The sequence below is a fragment of the Astatotilapia calliptera genome, chromosome 18, assembly GCF_900246225.1.
Source record: "Astatotilapia calliptera chromosome 18, fAstCal1.2, whole genome shotgun sequence".
Taxonomy (NCBI): domain Eukaryota; kingdom Metazoa; phylum Chordata; class Actinopteri; order Cichliformes; family Cichlidae; genus Astatotilapia; species Astatotilapia calliptera.
The window spans coordinates 29,885,596-29,910,431 of NC_039319.1; the positions used below are offsets into that span (position 1 = coordinate 29,885,596).

General features: G+C 44.6%; 1 protein-coding gene and 1 pseudogene across 3 annotated transcripts in view; both read left to right on the top strand.

The window, feature by feature from the left end:
* Positions 1 to 24,836, top strand: part of LOC113010996 (protein NLRC3-like) — a 309,661-nt gene that overhangs the window by 191,223 nt on the left and 93,602 nt on the right. The gene's annotated exons all lie outside the window — the stretch shown is intronic.
* LOC113010988 (NLR family CARD domain-containing protein 3-like) lies at positions 1,564 to 24,237 on the top strand (annotated as a pseudogene).

A 24,836-nucleotide genomic window follows, 5' to 3' on the forward strand; every position in this document is an offset into this window, starting at 1 on the left:
TATTTAATCTCTACAGTCAGGAAAGGAGGAGATGAGGCCTCAACAATGTTGGGTTGTAGCTGTGGTTCAGGTTAGAGTGAGTGTCCATGGAATAAATGTAAGTCAGTGAACTGGAAACATGACTGTGTTCAAACTTTGTTTTCCTTTTCATAATGAGTCTAATCAAAGGTGGACAGAAGTATCTCCACTTTGACTTTTCTGTGTCACCATCAGAGCTTCTGCACAGTGTTTCTGGGGCAGATAACATTGCAGCATTATGGAGACATTATGGAGACAAAAAGAAAAGCGTCTGGATTTCTTTAAGTTAAACTTAAAGAAATCCAGACGCTTTTCTTGGACTGTTGGTTTCAGTGTTGAGTCTCATTCACACACTCCCTCAGACTCTTCACACACACTGATTTGCTGACATAAACACACTCCTGTGTGCTTTATTCGCTCCACACGCACAACGAGGACCATCTACAGACTGTAAGCTCCGTCTTCTTCGTCTTTGGAGCCGAACTCTGACAAAGTTAGGAACAAAACTTTCTCCAGCGTGTGAACTTTCCTCCTAGACTCAGTCTGAGCAGTCAGACTACATATTTCTAAAGCAGCACATGAAGGTGTGGCTCACACACACACACGGGTGAAGGAAACAGCTGCAGTATTAAAAACTGCTTCACTGTCTACAAATATATGAACTGAATGTTTCTTTCAGGCTGTAAAACCTTATTTATCCTCCATTACAGTCCTGCATTCAGAGCATTACTTCTGTTATATTAGTACATGTATTTTATTCTGATGAACACATGAAACTCTGAGCTGGATTGAATCCATTGAATCAGAGTCCAGGACTCAGACTAAACACACTGAATGTGTCCTGAGCTCGGCCGCTGTTCCACAGTAACTGCTGTCAGAGTCACTGTTACTGAGTTAGCTTAGCTAGCTGGGTTTAGAGCTCTGGGTAGTTCCCCAGCTGGGTCTAGACTGGGTCTAGAGAGTATTTTAAATTCAGGGAATTTAAAATAGAAAGTAGCTCGTCCACAGAAGGACTGGTAGCTCCCATAACGATAAGGGTGCAGATCGCGCGAACAGGTGTGAATGTGAATGTGTGTGTTTAGTTAGTTAGTTGTTTGTTTCCTTGTTTTAATTAATTTTAAATCATGCTTTTTATTTGTTTTTGTTTCTAATGTCTCTGTAAAGCACTTTGAATCACCTTGTTGTTGAATTGTGATATACAAATAAATTTGCCTTGCCTTGCCTAGCAGAGCAGCTAGCAGTTAGAGTATGAGCTCTGTAAGCAGTCAGCTCGGTCCTGGACATGGTTACTGACATAAAGCTGCTCTCTGCAGCCATGTTTGACCTGCTGCTTTGTAGGACTACAGTAATGGAGGATTTGGAGGCTGAACTCGGCTCTGTGACACTTTTTGTAGTGAACTGATGAAAGCTGCGTCTCAGATGGATGTTAGTCCAACACATCAGACACGACCTCTGCAGCTCTCAGTTGATGTGCACATGAATGATTTGTGTTTCCTCTGCAGGTGAAGGTAGAAAGTGTGTGTGAGCTGATGTGAATTGAGCAGCATGGATCAGTGTGAGGACAGAGAGGAGGCAGTCCCTCCCTCTAAAAGCACTCTGTGTGGGGAACATGAGAGCCAGACCAAAGTTCAGAGGTGAGATAACCATCTCTAACTGTCCATGACTCTTCTCCATGTCACAGCTCAGCACTCACATCACTGCTCCATCATTATTCACAGGAACCAGCCTGGACCTCCACCCAGCTCTGTGTCCTTACAGAGTGATGTGTCTAAAGATGTCTTCATTGATTTTAAAGTCTCTGCTGCAGAGAGGTGAGCTGTTAGTAAAAAGAACTCTGTGATTTAAATGATTTTGATGTTTCCTGGTTTCTAAAATGCATCTCTGTAGCAAAGCAGTGTCTCCAAGGACACACAGGCTCAGCTGTAACTGTCAGTTTATCTGGTTTAAGACACATTTGGACTCAATTGGCTGTTTTTAACTATGTATTTTAATCAGAGGTGTAAATTTAGACCGCACACATCTGGATCCTAAACTATGATAGAAACAGCTGCTAGCAGTGGGTAGTTTGACTTTGATACGCTGCTCTAGAAAGCAAACAAAGGTTTGTGCAGCTCCTCTTCAGAAAAGTGTTCAGAGAGCAGCTGCTGTATTAGACAAAGGCTCGTCGTGTGGGACCAGATGTGTGTAACAGCTGGATGAAGGAGAACCATCACAGTCGCGTCTCCATCCCACCTTTATTAATGAACTTCCTGTTGCTTGCAGATGACAGGAACACAAAGTGTTTGTGCCACATGATGCTGCAGGATTTGTTAACGTGTCCATGATGGTAACATCTCCTCGTCTAACTGCAAACACATGAGCGCTCCTAACGGCAGCTATCACAGCCACACAGGCAGACTGTGTCTCACTGTTGCATTCAGGGACATTTGTTTTCCTGTAAAAAGCTGAACTCTAATCTAAGAGGACTGTTACTGACAGGAAACAGCTGCATTATCTGCAGTCTGTGTGATCACAGCTGCTTCAATCACTTTATCAGAGAATTGATCATTGAATAAAACATGTTTGTGTCTGCAGAGGTCAGAGGTCACAGTCTGCAGGATCCAGCTGTCTGTCTATAAGGAGTGACTGGTCCAAAGGTTATCCTCCACACTTCAGTGGTGAACCTGGACCAATGAGGTTAGAGAACTGTGATGACTCCTTTACATGTTTGTGTTTTCCTGGATAAATATGACCAAAGATTCATTAAAAGGTAAAAATCTTAGACTTTGTCCTGTAGCGCTGTGTGGCAGGCAGGATTGGACCCAAACACAACAGGATGAAGTCAAAGAGGCAGCTTTATTTCAGCTGTGAACATGCAAACAGCAGAAATAAGGAAACATAACTGTAGGTTTGCAGTGAATGAAGCCTCAGCTCGACGCTCCACTTTGTCCCTCTTTTCCTTCTCCAAACAGCCACATCAGGAGTCTCTGATGGAGTTTTAAAATATTTAATTACAAATGTCCAAAGATGGGTTCAGGATACCTGAATCCACAGTTATTAAAGCTAAAATAGTTCACAGGGTTTGGACTTTGTTAGGTGACGAGAGAACATCAAAGTGTTTTTTTATCTTTAAACAGTATTTTTATCACTTCAGTTGCTCTCACAGCCCTGTTTGTTATTTTACCAGAGCTCTTATGTTTCACTCAGTGCTCCCACCAAACACCTTGCTGATCATCCACAGCAGTACGTTTAGCATTCATGCTAGCAGCAGGCTATGACTGTCCACTCAGCACCAACACAGGTAGGAGTGAGCAGTGATGAAGCAGGACTGTGGGCAAGTTTGAGCTACAATCCTATTGGCTTCTCAGTTTCTCCAAAGAAAAGGGGAAAAATTCTTGGTGTTGTGAAGATGTGAGTTGGTCTTGTTGTCGTGGGGCTGGAAGGATGCTGGCAGTGAGAGGCTTTTCATACAGTGTTCAGTAACAGAATGAGAAGAAAGCCACTGCACATGAAACAAGGTGCTCGTAGTGTTTGTTTACTGTGTTTGTGCCACAATGTCAGATCAGTTGTAGATTCACATGCAGACTTGTCCAGTGAAACCAGTGCAAGTACTGCAGTACAGAGCAAAGACTAAGCAAGCCAGGAGAGCTCTCCAACTTTCTGAAAGTATCAGGATATTTGAGTGATGAGAAAAAGTGGATCATGCAACAATGTCCCTCAGCACACAAAACAATCAAAGCAGAATAAATATAATGTTTTAGATCAAACACTTACAGGGACCTGAAGAGAGAGAACCAACAAGATGTCATGGCTAACAGAGGAACTCAAGCACAGACTGAGTTCTGACAAACAAAAAGGTGACAGTTTATTTACCAAAGGGGTGAACCACAGTGCTCTATATATGTACAGTGAGTTGGGGAGGGGGTCCAGGGCTCCAGGGAAAAGAGGGAAGGGAGTCCACACTCACTCCTCTTCAGTCACTCTTGTCCTGCTCTGCACTCACACAGCCACACACGGGAGTCACAGGTAAGCGTCTTTAACCAGGTCCGGGGAAATATTTACTCAAACTATACACAAAGTTAACCCAACTGATGAATTTAGAGAGAGATTTCTTAGCAAGGAGCTGAGATCATGAACACAGGAGGGTCAATGTCCCAGCAACAAACTGCTCCATGGGCTTACCATGGGCCATGGGCCCATGGGCCATGGGCTTACCGCATTACATGGTTACCGGTAAGCCCAGGTGAGTCAGCAACAGGTGGTGTAATCATCATAACTGTGTGGACCAAGAGCGAGAGGCCATTACAAGCTCCACCCAGGCAGGCAAAACACTAGCAGGAGAGAGCAAAACATAAACAAAACCTGAAAAGCCATCATGCGCCAGCCAGAGAGACACAGAGTTTATACTAGAAGAGAAACCTGCTCATCTTCATCATGTTTATTTAAATAGAGAAAATCAGAAGTCTCTGTGTGTCAGACCACGGCTCTACACGGACACTTCTAAGCTGCTTCAGAGTGAACTGACCCAGATAATCTGCACACAGCGGCTGTAAAACAGTGAAAGTCATGAGTGTCTCTCTGATGGAAAGCTTTTATTGTGAAGTCAGGAAGTCTGCAGGAAGTGTTGAGTTTGTATTCATCACTCAGTGTTTAATGAGACAGGCAGACAGGAAGAGCAGCTCATTAGTGTTGATGAAAACAAAGGAACTGTGAGGAACTGCAGTTTGGTCACATCTGGATGTTTTTCACTGACAGTAAATGTTTTAGTGATGAAGAAATGTGTTCACAGAGAGAGGAAGAGGAAGAGGAGTGGTGTTTGTGAGGAGGAGCAGCTGTCCTGCTGTGCTTTGTGTCAGGACGTCCTGAAGGATCCAGTCTCTACCAGCTGTGGACACTGGTTCTGCAGACAGTGCATCTCCTCATACTGGGACCAGTCTGCTTCATCGGGAGACTCCTCCTGTCCCCAGTGTGGAGAAAGATCCAGAAGCAGAGCTGGACTGCAGACAGCCAGTCAGAGCAGCTGTGTACAAAGTAAGACTGAACATCTGTCTGCTGATGGACTCATTTCTGAAAACTGGACTTCTTGTGTTGTTCAGACATTGAAGAGTTTTCTTTCTCTTTAGTCTCATTGTTTGTCTTTCTTTCAGCAGATGTTGGTCTGCAGGAGGTTTTAGATGAACATAAGATAAGTCTGAGGAAGAGATGTGAACATGTGACTGAAGGAAGTGATGAAACAGGAAGTAGAACCCTCCTCAAAAGGATCTACACTGAGCTCTACATCACAGAGGGACAGAGTGAAGAGGTTCACACCCAACATGAGGTGAGGCAGCTGGAGACAGCTTCCAAGATGGACGCCCTCCATGACGCTCCAATCAGGTGCCAGGACATCTTTAAAGCCTTACCTGACCAACAGAGACCCATCAGAGTGGTTCTGACCAACGGCGTGGCTGGTGTTGGAAAAACCTTCTCAGTGCAGAAGTTCACTCTGGACTGGGCAGAGGGCTTGGAGAACCAACATGTCAGTGTGGTGGTTCTGCTTTCATTCAGGGAGCTGAACCTGATCAGAGATGAGCAGTACAGTCTTCTGGAGCTGCTCCATGTTTTCCATCCAACATTACAGAAGGTCACAGCAGAGAAGCTGGCTGTCTCTCAGCTTTTGTTCATCTTTGACGGCCTGGATGAAAGCAGACTTTCATTGGATTTCGCCAACAGGAAGCTGCTGTCTGATGTCACACAGAAGTCATCAGTCAGCCAGCTGCTGACAAACCTCATCCAGGGGAATCTGTTTCCCTCGGCTCTCGTCTGGATAACTTCCCGACCCGCAGCAGCCAATCAGATCCCTCCTACATGTGTTGACAGGCTAACAGAAGTACGAGGCTTCACTGACGCCCAGAAGGAGGAGTACTTCAGGAGGAGATTCAGTGATGAAGAGCTGTCCAGCAGAATCATCTCCCACATGAAGACATCCAGGAGCCTCCACATCATGTGTAGTATCCCAGTCTTCTGCTGGATCACTGCTACAGTTCTGGAGCACATGTTGACTACAGAGCAGAGAGGAGACCTGCCCAAGACCCTGACTGACATGTACTCACACTTTCTGCTGGTTCAGACAAAGAAGAAGAAGAACAAGTACCATGAGGGACATGAGACGAGTCCACAGGAGCTGACGAAGGCTGACAGGGAAGTTCTTCTGAAGCTGGGGAGGCTGGCGTTTGAACATCTGGAGAAAGGAAACATCATGTTCTACCAAGAAGACCTGGAGCAGTGTGGTCTGGATGTGACAGAGGCCTCGGTGTACTCAGGAGTTTGTACGGAGATCTTCAAAAGAGAGTGTGTGATCTTCCAGAAACCAGTCTACTGCTTTGTTCATCTGAGCATTCAGGAGTTTCTGGCTGCAGTCTACATGTTCCACTGTTTCACCAACAGGAAGACAAAGGTGCTGAGGAACCTTCTGGGACAAACTTATTGGAAATCATCTCTGGATGATTTCCTGAACAGAGCCATGGAGAAATCCCTCCAGAGCAAAAATGGCCACCTGGACCTGTTTGTTTGCTTCCTTCATGGCCTCTGTCTGGACTCCAACCAGAGACTCTTAGTAGGTCTGCTGGGTCAGACAGAGAACGGTCCAGGAACCATCCAGATAGTCATCAACAACCTGAAGGAGATGAACAGTGATGAAATTTCTCCTGACAGAAGCATCAACATCTTCCACTGTCTGATGGAGATGAACAACCTCTCAGTGCATCAGGAGATCCAAGAGTTCCTGAAGTCAGAGAACAGATCAGAGAAGGAACTCTCTGAGATCCAATGCTCAGCTCTGGTCTTCATGCTGCAGATGTCAGAGGAGGTTCTGGATGAGTTTCACCTGCTGAAGTACAAAACATCAAAGCGTGGACGACAGAGACTGATTCCAGCTGTGAGGAACTGCAGAAAGGCTCGGTGAGTCCAGATGTGATCATTAACATCATTGATCAGTGTAGGTTAGTAGTTTAATGTTGAAAATAAAATCAGATTGTAACCACAAAGTGTTTGTGTCCGTACGCTGCAACCTTCCACACCATTCCTTTATTGTACAGACTCAGCAGCAGCTCCATGGATCCCAAATCCAAGAGTGGAGAACAGATTTGAAGTGTGTCACATCCATGCAGTCACAGCTGTTTCCACCATGTTTCCACTGATATTAATCCTGTTCAATGACACGTTTCATATCAGTGAATATGTTCTTTAGGACGTCCACTGACATGTTTAAGTGTCCTGCTGGAAATCACTCAAATCATCCATGAAATCCATGAAAAATCCTTTTAGTGTTTCTAACTTCACCCTCTGTCCTCTCTCTCTCTACATCCTCCTCACTGCTTCTTTCACTGATAATCACACAAACATCGTATTCAGCTACAAAATAACACAATAATATCATCTGATGATCATTATTATAAGAGCAGGATCCATATTTGATATCAGAGTAACACACTGCTTGGTTATGTGCAGTCATCATCAGTGACTGTGGGTCAAACAGAAGCTCTCTGATTCGGACACTGTCACCTCCTCTATCCACTTCTGTGAGGACAGCATTGTGCCATCACGCACCAGGGTGAGTTATAACAATGACAAATCCTGGTTTACTCCTAAACTCAAAAAGCTGTGGCTGGAAAAGAGAAAGGCGTTCAGAAGCGGAGACAGGGACTGCTACAGAGAGGCCAAGTACAGGTTCACTAAAGAAGTGGACATTGCTAAACATCAGCACTCTGAGAAGATGCAGCAGCAGATCTCAGAGAATGACTCGGCCTCTCTGTGGAAAGGTTTTAGGAATATCACCAACTACAAGCCTAAAACCCCCCACTCCACTGATGACTTGCTCTTGGCCAACACCCTCAACGACTTTTACTGCCGTTTTGACGAGCCATCAGGCAGCCTTCACACCTCCAACGGCCCCAACAATAGAGACACTTTGGACACTCATTCCCCCACCTCTCCCCCCTCCATAGAGCCATCACCACCTTCAATCGCTTCACCTGCAACACCCCCCTCCTCACCCCACACAAAAGAGAATTTCACACCACCTCCTCCCACCACAACTCTTCATATTCATGAAGCAGATGTGAGGAAGCAGTTTAAGAGTCTGAATGCTCGAAAAGCTCCCGGCCCAGATGGTGTGTCTCCTGCCACCCTCAGACACTGTGCAAACGAGCTGGCCCCAGTGTTTTCTGGCATTTTCAACTCCTCACTGCAGGCATGTCATGTGCCTGCCTGCTTCAAGTCCTCTACCATAATCCCTGTCCCCAAGAAACCTAGGATCACTGGACTAAATGACTACAGACCCATGGCTCTGACATCTGTGGTCATGAAGTCATTTGAGCGCCTAGTTCTCTCCCATCTCAAGACCCTCACGGCCCCCCTCCTGGACCCCCTGCAGTTTGCATATAGAGCCAACAGGTCTGTAGACGACGCCATCAACATGGCCCTACACTTCATCCTGCAGCATCTGGACTCCCCAGGAACCTACGCCAGGATCCTGTTTGTGGACTTCAGCTCTGCCTTCAACACCATCCTTCCAGACCATCTCCAAGGCAAGCTTTCCCAGATGAATGTGCCTGATCCCATCTGCCGGTGGATCACTGACTTCCTGACGGACAGGAAGCAGCATGTGAGGCTGGGAAAGAATGTCTCGGACTCCCGGACCATCAGCACCGGCTCCCCTCAGGGCTGTGTTCTTTCTCCTCTGCTCTTCTCCCTGTATACCAACTGCTGCACCTCCACCCACCAGTCTGTCAAGCTAATCAAGTTTGCAGATGACACCACCGTTATTGGACTCATCTCGGACGGGGATGAGTCTGCCTACAGGAGGGAGGTTGAACGTCTGGTGTCCTGGTGCAGCCACAACAACCTGGTGCTGAATGCCCAGAAGACAGTGGAGATTATTCTGGACTTCAGGAAGCACACAGCTCCACTCCCCCCCATCATCCTGTCTGACAACCCCATCACCTCTGTGGACTCATTCCGCTTCCTGGGTACCACCATCACCCAGGACCTGAAGTGGGAGCCCACCATCACTTCCGTCATTAAGAAAGCCCAGCAGAGGATGTACTTCCTGAGGCAGCTGAAGAAATTCAACCTGCCAACATGGACGATGATGCAATTCTACACTGCAATCATCGAGTCCATCCTCACCTCCTCCATCACCGTGTGGTACGCTGGAGCCACTATCAGGGACAAACAGAGACTACAGCGTGTTGTGCGCTCTGAGAAGGTGATTGGCTGCAGACTCCCATCTCTGCAGGACCTGGGGCCTGTTCTTCGTACCTCGCTAAGTAAGTTAGCTGGATTAGATTGTTGACGATTTCGCGTGATCTTGGATCGTTCAGTTCCCCGAAGCTCATCCGGGACTTGCTGTCATAGCAACAGAGCCATAAGCGTAAACCTGCTCGGGAGCAGGTTTACTTTATGTAAACAGGATTAGATCGCGGCCACACAGGTATGTCCGCTTCTTTTATACGAAAGCAACAGCGATATTCCACCACTGTTTCACCATAAATAAATAACATCAATGTAACTAAAGATAATGCAGCACTTGATCCTTTTATTGATGTCACACAGATACATACAGGTCATTTCCTAAAAAAGGGAAATGTACTATTAACATTCTATTACATGTATGTGATTATAACAGATGTAATTTATATTTCAGAGTAGTAATTGTAAATTACTTCGTGTAATCAAGATGAGAGACCACGGCTATAAAAGCGAAGGTGGATTTGGGAAGTCTGTAGCAGCCATGTCCTGTTCATTTACGCGAGCCACCCATTGAGGAAGGTGCAAGATTGATAAGGAGAGTCCTCAGAATTCAGCGTATATTGCGGGACAGACAGGATCCTTTAGCTCAGCGCGACAGTGTGCTCATTGAGAGATATCGATATTCCCGTGAGGGTATTATTCACTTAACCAACTTGTTGACGAGGGGGTGCAGGACCACCACCTGTCTTTTTTTTGCTCTGCCCTTTTCTTGGTTGCTGTTATGAACAAACAAACAGATTATTCCAGGGTCTCTTTCCAAGAGACGAAAAGCAATATAAGTGATAAATATTACCATTCTGTAGAATATTCTTATATTTCACTTTTACTTGTTCCCATGTTCTAGTGGGTCCTGTTGTGGCTCTAATGTGAAAGAGGATATAATATAACAATATAATATAATGTAAAATAATATTGGATAATATAGTGTAATATAATAAATCTATAAATAAATAATAAAGTGACTGAATAGTGGTATTGTCATGCGCTTTGGGTGCCTTGAAAAGCGCTATATAAACCCACTCCATTATTATTGTTATTATTAAATTACTTACGAGTTTGATTAGTCAGCAACTTTCTGCCAGCCCTCTCTCCTTGCTTTTGCAGCCTTTGCAGTGTTCCCTTGCGTTTTAATTAAACTCTGAAACTCCTGAAATCCCTCACTCAAGGGTTCTTGCTCTGCTGGCGGAAAATACCGAGTGCGCCCCTTCAACATTTTCGCCGACCAATCAGAGGGTTGCCGATCAATGTTTCTACTATCGATGCGTAGCCCCTTTTACGACACCCAGTGATGTCACATTACTGCGTCCAGCTGTACTAATCGTCAACAACAGGTGTGTTCGAGGAACCGGATTAGCAAGCTCACGGTTAGCGCGATGGTTTGGTCTTGGATGTGTCATTTGATCTTGGATGTAGTAAGCGAGGTACGAAGAACAGACCCCTGTACACCTCCAGGACACTGGGGCGTGCAGCTCGGATCTCAGCTGACCCTTCTCACACTGGACACAGTCTGTTTGACCTGCTCCCCTCAGGCAGAAGGCTCCGGTCCATTCGCACCAGAACCTCTCGCCATAAGAACAGTTTCTTCCCCTCTGCTGTTGGACACATGAACAATAACCGTATGACTGTTCCCACCACTAACACATGACCCTACGCTGTGTTCACTGCATCATTCCATGTTTGGCACTGATCACCACCTGCACTCATGTATATATCTATCTACTTAGCACTTTTAATTCTTATTCTTATTTTTATTTCATGTCTATTTAAGCGGAATTTATGACAGTATGTTTGCACTGAAGCACCGCAGCAATTTCCTAATGTTGTAAACCTGCTCAACATTTGGCAATAAAACCCTTTCTGATTCTGATTGGTTGCTGACCTTGGTCACCTGTCCACTCTCACCTGTTTGTGTTTGCTCTCTCTTTGCTGTCTCCATCCTCTCTCTCCTTTTTCTCCCTCTCTGTCTTTGTACGTCACTCAGGTCCAATGGAAACAGTGACATTTACAAACCAATCAAAGACAAACTGATCTTCTGATCTTTCTGCCAACTAGCGACACACCAGCAGATAATGGCTCAGAAAGCTCAAATGAGCCAATCATTTCTGTGTTTAGTTCCCCTGAAATCAGATCTGATATCAGCAGCTCTGAGTTCATTCATCATTATTGTCCAGTGATGAGATTTCTGCTCCGTTTGGTAACAGTCAGCAGGTTTTTCCTGCGTGTGGACATGACCAGTCGTACCTGACAGCAGGTAGTAAACAGAGATCATCTTTCCAGCTGGAACTCTTCACTGAGCTGAACTCATTCAAAATGTTCTGGAGTCAAAACAGGAAACAGTCCAAATGTGTGTCTTCACTCTGACTCTGGATCAGATCTCAGTGACAGACTGTGGACATTATGAAAGCCTAAATGTGACACCATCTTCCTCCTTCATCTGCAGATTAAAGCCAAACAAAGATTCTCATTAAAAGTCTGCAGGTCTGAGAGAGACTCAATCGTTGTGTCATGTCAAACACAGTAAGAGGAGCTGAAGCACAGATGTCAAGAGCAGATCCATCAGATTATGACCTCACTCTGTTTTGTCTTCATATACATTCAGTCTGTGTTTATAATGCAGATTTTCTGCTTTTATAATAACACATTTTATATTTTCTATCATCACAGACTGACTCGGTGTGGACTCTCAGAGTCTCACTGTGAAGTTGTGGCCTCAGCTCTGAAGTCCAACCCCTCCCATCTGACAGAGCTGGACATGAATGAAAAACAACCTGCAGGATTCAGCAGTAAAGCTTCTGTGTGCTGGACTGGAGAGTCCAAACTGTCGACTGGAGACTCTGAGGTGAGTTCACTGACTGCGGCTGTTGTTGTTTTTCTATATTTCAGGTCTTTGATTGATGTTTGAAACTTTCTTTAGTCTTTAGACAGGACAGTGTTTCAGCCTCCACAGGTTCATGTTGTGCTCCATCAGTCAGTGAAGATGAAGTCAGTGCTGATGAGGCTGTAGAGTGTGTGAGGGATGTGAATGAGGATGATGAAGATCTGATGATAGCAGATAAAAACAGGCTGCAGAGACTTTGAGCCATACAGGGCACACAGTGTGTGTACAGAACAGCTGAAATCATTATGGAGGCCTCACTGGAATATGGAAGCATCACAGTACAGCTTCAGTGAAACATTAAAGTCTCTGATATGAGATGAGAAATGAAGCAGCCAGAGCTTTTTCATGAGTGGAAATCCACTGTGACTGTGAGCTGCTGCTACAGCCTCCAGATTAGCCAGCAGCTCATCCTGCTCAACATTTTCTCACCAACTTTAATGGAAGTGTGATGTTTTCAGCTGGAGTGATGGTCAGGGTGGCCTCCCTCTCCTCTTCTTCTCCTCTTCCTCTTTCATTTGTAAAGCCACTTCTGCTGCTTTCATTCATTTGGAAGTCCTGTAGCTGAGTTTGGGAGAGACTAACAGCCTCGGCAGCAGAGGGGAGAAAGGCTGTAACACCACCACTTTACTCTGTTCTACCTGTCACATCATTTTATCAGGAAACAAATATGCTCGTGTTTTTACTATGTTTGTCTTGAAGATGTAAGAAGATCACATGGTGCTTTTTATTATTGTGTTGGTTTGTTTCCTGTCTCTTGGATGGAGCCCAGCTGTGCGTGGCCCCTGGGCCTGTGGTCAGAGTGTGTGTTGGATAATCCGGCCCAGGATGAGGCCAAACTGACATGGGATGAAATGTCTGTCACATAATTGAGCTTAGTGTAGTTTCATTTCTGCACAATTTAAAAACAACCAAAACTTTGTTCTGTCTTTTCTATGTTATACTGTAGACTTTCTCTGATACTGTGTCCAAAAGGAGCAGCTTTTACTTTGAAGGGGAGGCGTCTCTGTTTCCTCTTCAGGTTGGATGATGGAAGCAAATGAGTGTGTGATGTTCTTTCAGTGTTGCACTTTGTAGACGCTCCCTGAGCACTGGTCTCACAGCCAGCTGCACATAGAGACCAGTGTTGTTAGTCCAGGTCAGAAGATGACTTGTTGGAATGAAAATGAGCTTGTAGTTTGTCTGCTTTAATAATGTGACTGGAAAAAGGTGTTGGACTTCAAATATGTCCATTTCTTTCACACTTCACCTTTAAAAGTGAAGCCTTGTGGTTCCTGGAAGGAAAAACACGACTTTTTCAAGTCTTTGTCTCGTTTTTATGAGAAATGTACGACTTTAATGTGAAACATTCAGAGTTTTTTCTCTTGTTGTGTTTGTTTGAAGCTGCTTCCTGTTGGCTTCAGCTGTTTGGAGTTTCCATTTTCTAAACTTCTACATTCTGAACCTTCTTCAGCTCCGAACAGATGATGAAACACTGAATGATTTTAAGCCTCCCTCCTCCCGCTCCACCACAACCACCCACACATGCAGGGCCTTGGAGTAGGGGGTATGTCACCAGGGTGCAGAGGAGGCTACCCCCCCCCCCCCCCCCCCCCCCTGTCCCCTTCTGGCTGCCTCTGCCTCAATTTTATCCCACAACTTAGACATTCACATTACTCACACCCTCATTACACATACATATAGGATCTTGGGGGTGGGCACAATACACGGAGTCCAAGTTACCATCAGGGTGTTCACCTCACCCCTGGCATCGTTGCCCACCTCTCAATTTTAAATACACGTAGACATTGAGGGCTATCAGGAGGGACTATGCGCTTACCTGCTGCTCTCTGGCAGGTAGCTCCATGCCCTCCTGGGTTTTAATTGCACCTTAGAACACACATGCATCAACACTACTATGAGCGGGTGGAGGGAGGTTTGGAGTCTTTTCTCACCCCCGTTCTCTGCGGCCTGCTGGAGCGGGGGCTAGGAGGAGTTGGCCGTCCGGCTGCGGTCTGGGGTGTGGGGCCTCCCTGCTGCTGCGGAGTCGGGGCGGTCTGCCTCTCCCCACCGCAGGGAAAAGGGTAACACCACCTGGGTCTGGGTGCGGTTCCCCCCTCCAGGGGCAAGGGTACCTAGACCCGGTTTGTAGAGTACGCTTGGGGAGTGTGATCATGTATACAGCGTCTCTTTATGTCTGTCTCCACGTCGGTTGAGTGTGGAGTGCATATTAGAGCATGAGGGTGGGAATGGATGTTTGTGTCTGTGTGTGCCTGTATGTTTGTGTCTATATGTCAGGTTGGGTATCAGACGCCACCTCTCTGGGGACATCTCGGGCCTTCCAAGGTTTGGAGGCCTATCTCCACCCACCACCACTTCCCCTGCCGGTGGCGGACTCCCTCAGGTGTCGGTGCATTGGTGGTTCTTTGTATCTGGGGGTGGGCGTCCGGGTACACACCGGCTCACTCCTTGGCGGCCGCTTATTGGGGCTCGCTCGGGCCATTTCGGAGGTGGGGTGCCCCCGGCCTCTCGGCCTGGGGCTCAGTCACTCAGGCACAGCTGGCTGCCGGCGGAGCCCACGGGCGCATCACTGCAACTCCCCCTGGCTTCTGCTCCGCGGCTGCTGAATGAGCCCTCATCTGGGACTCTCCTTAGCTCTTACTGGGACAGTGGCGCAGCTGCCCCTCTGTGGGTCTTCCTTGGTCTCTTGTGTTCTGGGGGCCTCTGGATGTCTGGAGTTTTGATCTCCTCCATACCTGCTTGATACCATAAAGGACAGGGCTGTGGCCCCCCCACACTCCCTAGCAGATCATTACATGGAGAAACCTTTGGAATGCAAGCATGCTGATCCACACAGGTATGCACACAGGTGTACACATGGGTATTCACAGACGCGGACTACAGCTTTCTTGGCTGCTGCCTCAAAGCACACTGTGCGCTGTCTATCTTGCGTGCTGCACAATATCGTTTATTATTTAGTAACTATTGATATCTATGACTAGCTAGTTTATTGTGATGGTGCTTTTTCTTTTTCTATTATTATGTTGCTCTTTGTTGTTTGCTGTCTCCTCTGTTTTTTTTTTCTCCATACAGGTGACCCAGGAGTTTTTTTTGTTGTTTGTTTTTTTTTCTCTCTTCCCCCCCTTTTCACCGTCTCTTCTCCCCTTTGGTTTTCTCTCCCTCTCTCCCCCTCTTTCTTTCATTCTTTCCCCCTGTCCTATCCCACAGTTATGTCTGTCCCGTTTGTAGCAACTGAAAATAAAATAAATTCATAATTATAATAAAGGTCAACCAAATGGACCAATATGGCAAGGCCATGATGATCCACTTGGTAAAATAAAATAAAAAAAGCTCACACTTTGTCTAATAAACTTACATCTTTCATTCTTTATACAGATTGAGGGGTTGTGGTTTGTCAGAGATCAGCTGTGATTATCTGGCAGCAGCGCTGAAGTCCAACCCCTCCCATCTGAGAGAGCTGGACCTGAGTACGTACTACGGGTCTTTGACCAAGAACAACCTTCAAGATTCAGGAGTGAAGCATCTGTGTGGTTTCCTGGAGAGTCCAGGATGTGGACTTGAAACTCTTGGGTCAGTCAGCATGTTTTAGTTGTGCTGAGATGAATATGATGTGAAAGTTGTGCTGACACTAAACTGCAGACATCAGGCTGATATTATACTGATCCACACTGAGGATCTTCATGGTAAAGTCTGTTTTCTTCTTCTCTGGTTTAGTCCATTGACTGCAGCAGAACAATGTTCACATTTCAAACAGTGAGACTCAACGTATGGCCCGCGGCCCACACGCGGCCTGCCCACCTTTCCTGATTCAGAGAGAGGGGACCCTGATTAACTGTGTAGTGTTCTTCCTCACAGTTCTAAGTATCAGACACAACAATGAATAATCCACAGCTGACTGTCTTTAGCAGGTCAAAGGTCACGGCACACAGCAGACAGTGGGAAATATTATAATTCTGATCATTTATCAGCACATATCCATATGTATAAAAACAAAGCTGACACTGTGAGACTTGATCAGAGGTGTGATCATCACAGCAGAGGCCTTTGTGTCAAAGTCACTGAGGATCAAACAGAAACACATGAAGCAGATTTTCCTGTTCTGGCTTTTTATAGCAGATAACCTTCAAAATATTCTGCAGTCCATCAAAAACTGAAGCAAACCATGAATCAACATGTGAACATGAGCTGATGCTGCTGAAGGGAAGCAAAGTTACAGAGGTTTGATTACAGACACAGCTGAGAGTTTGTAATCTGTCATCATTTTAAAAGGTTTAAATTTGTTCAGTATTGAACAGCAGAAATGAGGCTTTGTTTTGGGAGGCCGACAGCAGTGAACACAACAGCAGACTGGTGCGTAATAAGCAGTGAATAATGCAGGAAACAGATTTTTGAAGGTAAACTGTTCTTGAAGTACACTGAGAGAGAGAGAGCTGTGCAGGAAGTAAACGTCAAAGTCAGAGAGAATTCATGACGATGTTCATCAAACGTAAAGCGTAGTTTGGATCTTCTTCTGCTGCTGGTTCACTCAGTTTTGGTTGGAGACAGATGAAACCTGCAGCTTCAGGATCTGTGAGCTGTCCACTTTCAGCCCCGACGGCGTGTCCGTGTACGTGCCGTCGAGTGAACGATCCACGCTCTGTGTTTCCATCTTTGTGTGTTTAGCTGCTCTCATTTACTGTTTTATCTGTTTGCTTGTTGTTGAAATACTTTTGGGAGCTTTAACCTGAGATTCTGGCAAAATACATTTATATTAAATATCTATTCAGGATAAATGAATCAAAATTACTTTATTCAAATTAAAACCATTTAAATAGGAAAATCCATTTTTTTACACCCGCCTCTAATGCTGGGTAATGTCAGCTGGTCCATGTGCAGCTGGCTGTGAGGCTCAGGGAGCGTCTACAAAGTGCAGCACTAAAAGAACATCATCCATAAATATTGAGTAATAACTGGACTCTCATACAGCGAGACTCAAATGCCTTTAAACATCAGCTTATCCTGCTGATCCAAGTCCAACACTGAGTTTGTAAAAACATGTTTGTCAATCATTTTGTTTGGTTTCTGAGGAAAATGATTCAATAACTTGCTGCTAATACACAACATTTCATCATATTTCCTCATAACCCTCTTTTGTCTGACCATTTGATCCCATTTGAATTTGCAATAAAGAATCCACAGAGTTTGGTGACAATAATGACAGTAGATGTTTGTGTGAAAGTGCTGGAAGCAAATGAGTGTGTGATGTTCTTTCAGTGTTGCACTTTGTAGACGCTCCCTGAGCACTGGTCTCACAGCCAGCTGCACATAGAGACCAGTGTTGTTAGTCCAGGTCAGAAGATGACTTGTTGGAATGAAAATGAGCTTGTAGTTTGTCTGCTTTAATAATGTGACTGGAAAAAGGTGTTGGACTTCAAATATGTCCATTTCTTTCACACTTCACCTTTAAAAGTGAAGCCTTGTGGTTCCTGGAAGGAAAAACACGACTTTTTCAAGTCTTTGTCCTGTTTTTATGAGAAATGTACGACTTTAATGTGAAACATTCAGAGTTTTTTCTCTTGTTGTGTTTGTTTGAAGCTGCTTCCTGTTGGCTTCAGCTGTTTGGAGTTTCCATTTTCTAAACTTCTACATTCTGAACCTTCTTCAGCTCTGAACAGATGATGAAACACTGAATGATTTCAAGCTCACACTTTGTCTAATAAACTTATATCTTTCATTCTTTATACAGATTGAGGGGCTGTGGTTTGTCAGAGATCAGCTGTGATTATCTGGCAGCAGCACTGAAGTCCAACCCCTCCCATCTGAGACAGCTGGAGCTGAGCTACAACAACAAGCTGCAGGATTCAGGAGTGAAGCATCTGTGTGGTTTCCTGGAGAGTCCAGGATGTGGACTTGAAACTCTGAGGTCAGTCAGCATGTTTTAGTTGTGCTGAGATGAATATGATGTGAAAGTTGTGCTGACACTAAACTGCAGACATCAGGCTGATATTATACTGATCCACACTGAGGATCTTCATGGTAAAGTCTGTTTTCTTCTTCTCTGGTTTAGTCCATTGACTGCAGCAGAACAATGTTCACATTTCAAACAGTGAGACTCAACGTATGGCCCGCGGCCCACACGCGGCCTGCCCACCTTTCCTGATTCAGAGAGAGGGGACCCTGATTAACTGTGTAGTGTTCTTCCTCACAGTTCTAAGTATCAGACACAACAATGAATAATCCACAGCTGACTGTCTTTAGCAGGTCAAAGGTCACGGCACACAGCAGACAGTGGGAAATATTATAATTCTGATCATTTATCAGCACATATCCATATGTATAAAAACAAAGCTGACACTGTGAGACTTGATCAGAGGTGTGATCATCACAGCAGAGGCCTTTGTGTCAAAGTCACTGAGGATCAAACAGAAGCACATGAAGCAGATTTTCCTGTTCTGGCTTTTTATAGCAGATAACCTTCAAAATATTCTGCAGTCTGAAGTGAAGCAAAGTTACAGAGGTTTGATTACAGACACAGCTGAGAGTTTGTAATCTGTCATCATTTTAAAAGGTTTAAATTTCTTCAGTATTGAACAGCAGAAATGAGGCTTTGTTTTCAGAGGCCGACAGCAGTGAACACAACAGCAGACTGGTGCGTAATAAGCAGTGAATAATGCATGAAACAGATTTTTGAAGGTAAACTGTTCTTGAAGTACACTGAGAGAGAGAGAGCTGTGCAGGAAGTAAACGTCAAAGTCAGAGAGAATTCATGACGATGTTCATCAAACGTAAAGCGTAGTTTGGATCTTCTTCTGCTGCTGGTTCAGTCAGTTTTGGTTGGAGACAGATGAAACCTGCAGCTTCAGGATCTGTGAGCTGTCCACTTTCAGCCCCGACGGCGTGTCCGTGTACGTGCCGTCGAGTGAACGATCCACGCTCTGTGTTTCCATCTTTGTGTGTTTAGCTGCTCTCATTTACTGTTTTATCTGTTTGCTTGTTGTTGAAATACTTTTGGGAGCTTTAACCTGAGATTCTGGCAAAACACATTTATATTAAAAATCGATTCAGGATTGAATGAATCAACATCGCTTTATTCAAATTAAAACCATTTATAGAGGAAAATCCATTTTTTTACACCCGCCTCTAATACTGGGTAATGTCAGCTGGTCCATGTGCAGCTGGCTGTGAGGCTCAGGGAGCGTCTACAAAGTGCAACACTGAAAGAGCATCATCCATAAATATTGAGTAATAACTGGACTCTCATACAGCGAGACTCAAATGCCTTTAAACATCAGCTTATCCTGCTGATCCAAGTCCAACACTGAGTTTGTAAAAACATGTTTGTCAATCATTTTGTTTGGTTTCTGAGGAAAATGATTCAATAACTTGCTGCTAATACACAACATTTCATCATATTTCCTCATAACCCTCTTTTGTCTGACCATTTGATCCCATTTGAATTTGCAATAAAGAATCCACAGAGTTTGGTGACAATAATGACAGTAGATGTTTGTGTGAAAGTGCTGGAAGCAAATGAGTGTGTGATGTTCTTTCAGTGTTGCACTTTGTAGACGCTCCCTGAGCACTGGTCTCACAGCCAGCTGCACATAGAGACCAGTGTTGTTAGTCCAGGTCGGAAGATGACTTGTTGGAATGAAAATGAGCTTGTAGTTTGTCTGCTTTAATAATGTGACTGGAAAAAGGTGTTGGACTTCAAATATGTCCATTTCTTTCACACTTCACCTTTAAAAGTGAAGCCTTGTGGTTCCTGGAAGGAAAAGCACGACTTTTTCAAGTCTTTGTCCTGTTTTTGTGATAAATGTACGACTTTAATGTGAAACATTCAGAGATTTTTCTCTTATTGTGGTTGTTTGAAGCTGCTTCCTGTTGGCTTCAGCTGTTTGGAGTTTCCATTTTCTAAACTTCTACATTCTGAACCTTCTTCAGCTCTGAACAGATGATGAAACACTGAATGATTTCAAGCTCACACTTTGTCTAATAAACTTACATCTTTCATTCTTTATCCAGATTGGGGAGCTGTGGTTTGTCAGAGATCAGCTGTGATTATCTGGCAGCAGCGCTGAAGTCCAACCCCTCCCATCTGAGAGAGCTGGACCTGTTGGGAAACAGCCTGAATGATCTAGATGTGAAGCAGCTGTCTGATCTTCAGCAGAGTCCAGACTACAGACTGGAGACTCTGGTGTAAGTAGAGTGATGGAGTGAGTGGGTGGTGCTGTCAGCAGTATTGTACTAAACACAGTCAGTATGAAACAAAGATCCAGTGTTTCCTGTAAAGCTGCAGCTCCTCAGTGAAGCTGTGAGAGGAGAATGGTGACAGGCTTCAGGATTGGACACAAACACTTCCTGTTTCTCACCTTTATGGTCACCATAGTAACGGCTGACACGCTCTGATCAAACACTGTCAACAGCCAATCAGCTCTCTGAACAAAGCAGCACGCAGACCAATGACTGCATTCATTTCCAAGTTTAAAGCAGTGAAGAACACAGTCTGTAGGTGAGGAAGAATTTAGTGAGAGCAGATGTTTGGATGGAATTCCTCCAGTTAACAGCTGGAACCATCCATCTGGATTGTTGGGCTTGTTGTTGGTGTTCCTACAGAGCTCAGAGTGTCATGTTTCGGCTGTGTGGCAGGCAGGAATTGGACCCAAACGCAAACTCACTGGAGACAGGACTGAACTCAAAATGGCAGCTTTTATTGCTGAACACAAAAACTCTACAAAATCTAAACTGGGCAGACTCTAACAAAACACACATGGAGCTACAGGTAGAAACACACAGCATGACGGACGACGCGACACTGACTTAGAGAAACACAGGGTTTAAATACCCTGGGAACTAACGAGGGGAATGCCACACAGGAGGGCACAGCTGGGAGAAATCAGGACTGACGAGATAAGCAAAGCAGGACGCATTCACATAAGACACGGACCATCAAAGTAAAACAGGAAGTATCACACAGAGACTTTATTACAGCTTTATTGCTGGAAAACCTCTTACTAACTAAACTCACCAAAAGACAAACAAAAACGCTGGTGGACTAAAACATTAGTGATGTGACGTTCTGTATCGAGGCTTCGAAGCTTGTGTCGAGTAATGGAGGGGGCGTTTCCGCGAAGCGCGTATCGAGGCTTGCTTCATTTATGGGAGGAGCTGAAAATGATGACGTCCGAAGCCTCGCTGCTCGGCTGTACCACGTGACTGGTTCAGGAAGCGGTTCGAACTTTGCCGCGAGCTATGACAGCGATATAAACCTCTCAGACTTCATTCAAAATGTGGGCGTTTGATGGAGAGTTGCGGTTAATGAGAGTTAGAGACAGTTTAGGGGAAAAAAAATCGCCTACGACCTGCCACAGTGGAGAAACTGTTTTTTTTTAAATAAAAACCAATGATGTGTCCCCTAAACACTAATCACTGTCCTTGCCTCAATGTTACAAAAACACAACCACTGTCCACACCTCACAGTATATGATCATTTCCATTTTAAGCATTTCCAAATGATCATTTTCCATACTGCCAGTATAAATATACACAGTATACTGCCATCACTACAATATAGATGTTTTACACACTCCTTTTGTTGTTGACATTTACAGGCTGTGTGCAAAAGGCCACGCTCTTCAAATTCATGCCAACTAATATTTTTACGTCCAGTAGGTGTCCTACTAGAGCAAATGAAGCTTCAAGAAGCTTCGCGTTGGGGTGAACCAATTGGATGAAAAGCTTCAGTGCTTCATGAGGCTTCATCTGCCCATCACTATAAAACACTGAAGCAGAAATGCTGAACTGGAACTAGAAACAAAACACTGGTAACACGGAGGCAAAACACACACAGCTTGTTGAGGGTATGACGCAACACTGACTCAGAGAAACACAGGGACTAAATACACTGGGAAGTAACGAGGAGAATGAGACACAGAAGGAGAGCACAGCTGGGGGAAATTAGAACTGACGAGACAAGCAAAGCAGGACACATTCACATAAGACACGGACCTTCAAAGTAAAACAGGAAGGATCACACAGAGACGCGAACTTGACACAGTGGAGACAGCAACTAAGAAACACAGAGAAATAAACCATAAGGCAGAGGTCTAAGAACCAAAATACACAGAGGGAAATACTCAGCTTGGAGCACAAGAGACTAGACTAGAGGGAGTAACAAAAGACCAACCATGAGAACATAATGCACAATGCAGAGTGACAGAAAACAAGAAACTCAAACATGCAAAGACACATAATTACACAGAACAGAGAGAGAACAGAGTGACATGAAGGGCAAGGGATCAAAACTAGAAGCCCTAGAATAAATCACACACACAAGTACAATAATACAAAAATCACAAAGAACTAAAAACGCTGGGTCAGGAGACCCAGGACCGACACAGAGTGGACACACCAAGGTTCTTCTAATGAATGAAAGTCCAAACTCAAACTAGGAGTGAAAAACATTTTCATCAACTTCAATAAAAATCCAAAAATTAGAAAAGTGAAGCAACAATGAGTCCTAGTACAGTCCCAGCACTGAAGTCCCTGCTGCTCTTTATACTGAAGGGCTCTAGAGTGCGACCAATTTGTTCGCAAATGCGACCAAACTTTTCAGTGATGCGACTAAAAAAAAATATTTGGTCGTACCCAACTGTTCGGGTAACAAAAAAAAAAAATTCTCTGCAACTCTCCGTGTGGTCAACAACAGACACACATTATTCCCCTATCGTTGACTAAACCAATCAGAGATAGTCAGGGGCGGGACCTCTCTGATTGGCCGTGGTCCAGTTGAAAGTGCAGGTGGAAGAGAGAGGTGAGTTTCTTGAATAAAGTGATATCAATTCATTAACAGATTCCACACAAAGACGTAAACACAGAGCGGACCCGACGCATCAGAATCAGCTTTGTCTGTCACGGCTTTCTCACCCAACGGACCGAACACGGACACGCTGTCGGAGCTTAGCAATTCTGATGCATCGGGTCCGCTCTGTGTTTATGTCTTTTTTGCGCTGATTTTGAGCTGCAGGTTTTGTCTCTCTCCAACCAAAATTCTCCGAGCCAGCAGCAAAAGAAGCAGCAAACCACGCTTCACATTTGATCAATGTCATCATGAATTCCCTCTGACTTTTGCTGTTTTGCTTCCACCACGATAAAAATCACACTTCATACACAGCTCTCTGTGTGTACTTCAAGAACAGTTTCCCGTCTCAAATCTCTGTTTTCTGCATTATTCATTCGCTTATTACCCACCAGTCTACCGTTGTTTACAGCGCTGTGGCTGCTGTCTTTTTCTTTTCTTTTTCTTTTTTTCACTTAAATGACCGGACAAGAAAGCCTAATTTCTGTTGTTCAATACTGAAGAAAGTTAAACTTTATATGCAGAACATTGTAGAATATTTTTAAGGTTATCTGCTATAAAAAGCCAGACCAGGAAAATCTCCTTCATGTTTTTCTGTGTTTTATTCTCAGTTACTTCTGCTGCTGCATCTGATGTGATTTTCACAATTCTGATGAAGTCTCACATGTATCAGTACTGATAAATGATCAGAATTATAATATTTCTGACTGTCTGAGGCTAAATTGAATTGAATCAGGACTTTGAGAACCAGAATCAAATGGATTATAGAAATCAGTGATGATACCCAGCCCTAGTGAGTAGCCTAGGCCCGAGAGAAGCGGATGTAGCTGTGGGTAATAAGAACAGATGAAAAGATATTGATAACTTTTTTGTTAAGTTAAAGCCTGATCCGTCTGAAATTCATAGCCAGTGCTCTGACACGGTGCCATCAATCTTTGAATGCTGAAAAAGCACAGTGTATCCAGGAAACACATATGCTGCAATAAGTGTCCAAGTGTCCCCTCTCCCCAATGCCTTTCAGCATTGCGGTGTTAAGCGATGCGGTTGAAAAATTTGAGTGCGCCTAACTCTTGCGCCGGTACGCCTGTGCGCCCATGTCAAAAAGTTAGTCCCAGCACTGTAGTGGATGTGCTGCATCACTGACTGACAGCTGATGAAGTCTCTGGAAACACTCGTTTATCTCCTCTGCTCTTTCTTCTTCTCTCTGCAGGTGGTGATGATGGTAAACAGGACGGTGTGTGTGCTGAGAGAGGAGCAGCTGTGTCCTGATGATCCAGAGAGGTTGAAGCAGCAGCAGCTTGTGTGTAGAGACGCTCTGACTGGGCCATGTTACTGGGAGGTGGAGAGGAGAGCTTCATCCAGCAGTGACTGACAGAGGAATGAGAAGAAGTGCAGATGACTGTCAGTGCTGCAGAGTGAACTGCTCTGAGAACAGCTCCACTGTCAGACACAATGTAGAGTCCAGCATCATCCCTGTGTGTCCCTCTGGATCTGACAGAGGATCATCAGTGTATCTGGACTGCTCTGCTGCTGCTCTGTCCTTCTACAGTCTCTGCACAGTCTCTGTCTGACTCTGGCTTCAGACCCTCCTGGATCAAACTCATCTGGAAAGACTTTCAAACATCACTCAATAGATTTGAATACAGAATATATTTGATATATACTGTAGATGTACTGTAGAGTTGCAGTTTGTCACTTGTAAATACAGTCTGTGAGCAGCTGTGAGCTGAAAGATCTTTCTAGAAACACGAAATGTTTTCACTCTTCTGTTGCTTTTTCATATATTTCCACAACATTAATATTGATCCCACCTGTCTCACCTGTTTCATGCTTTTA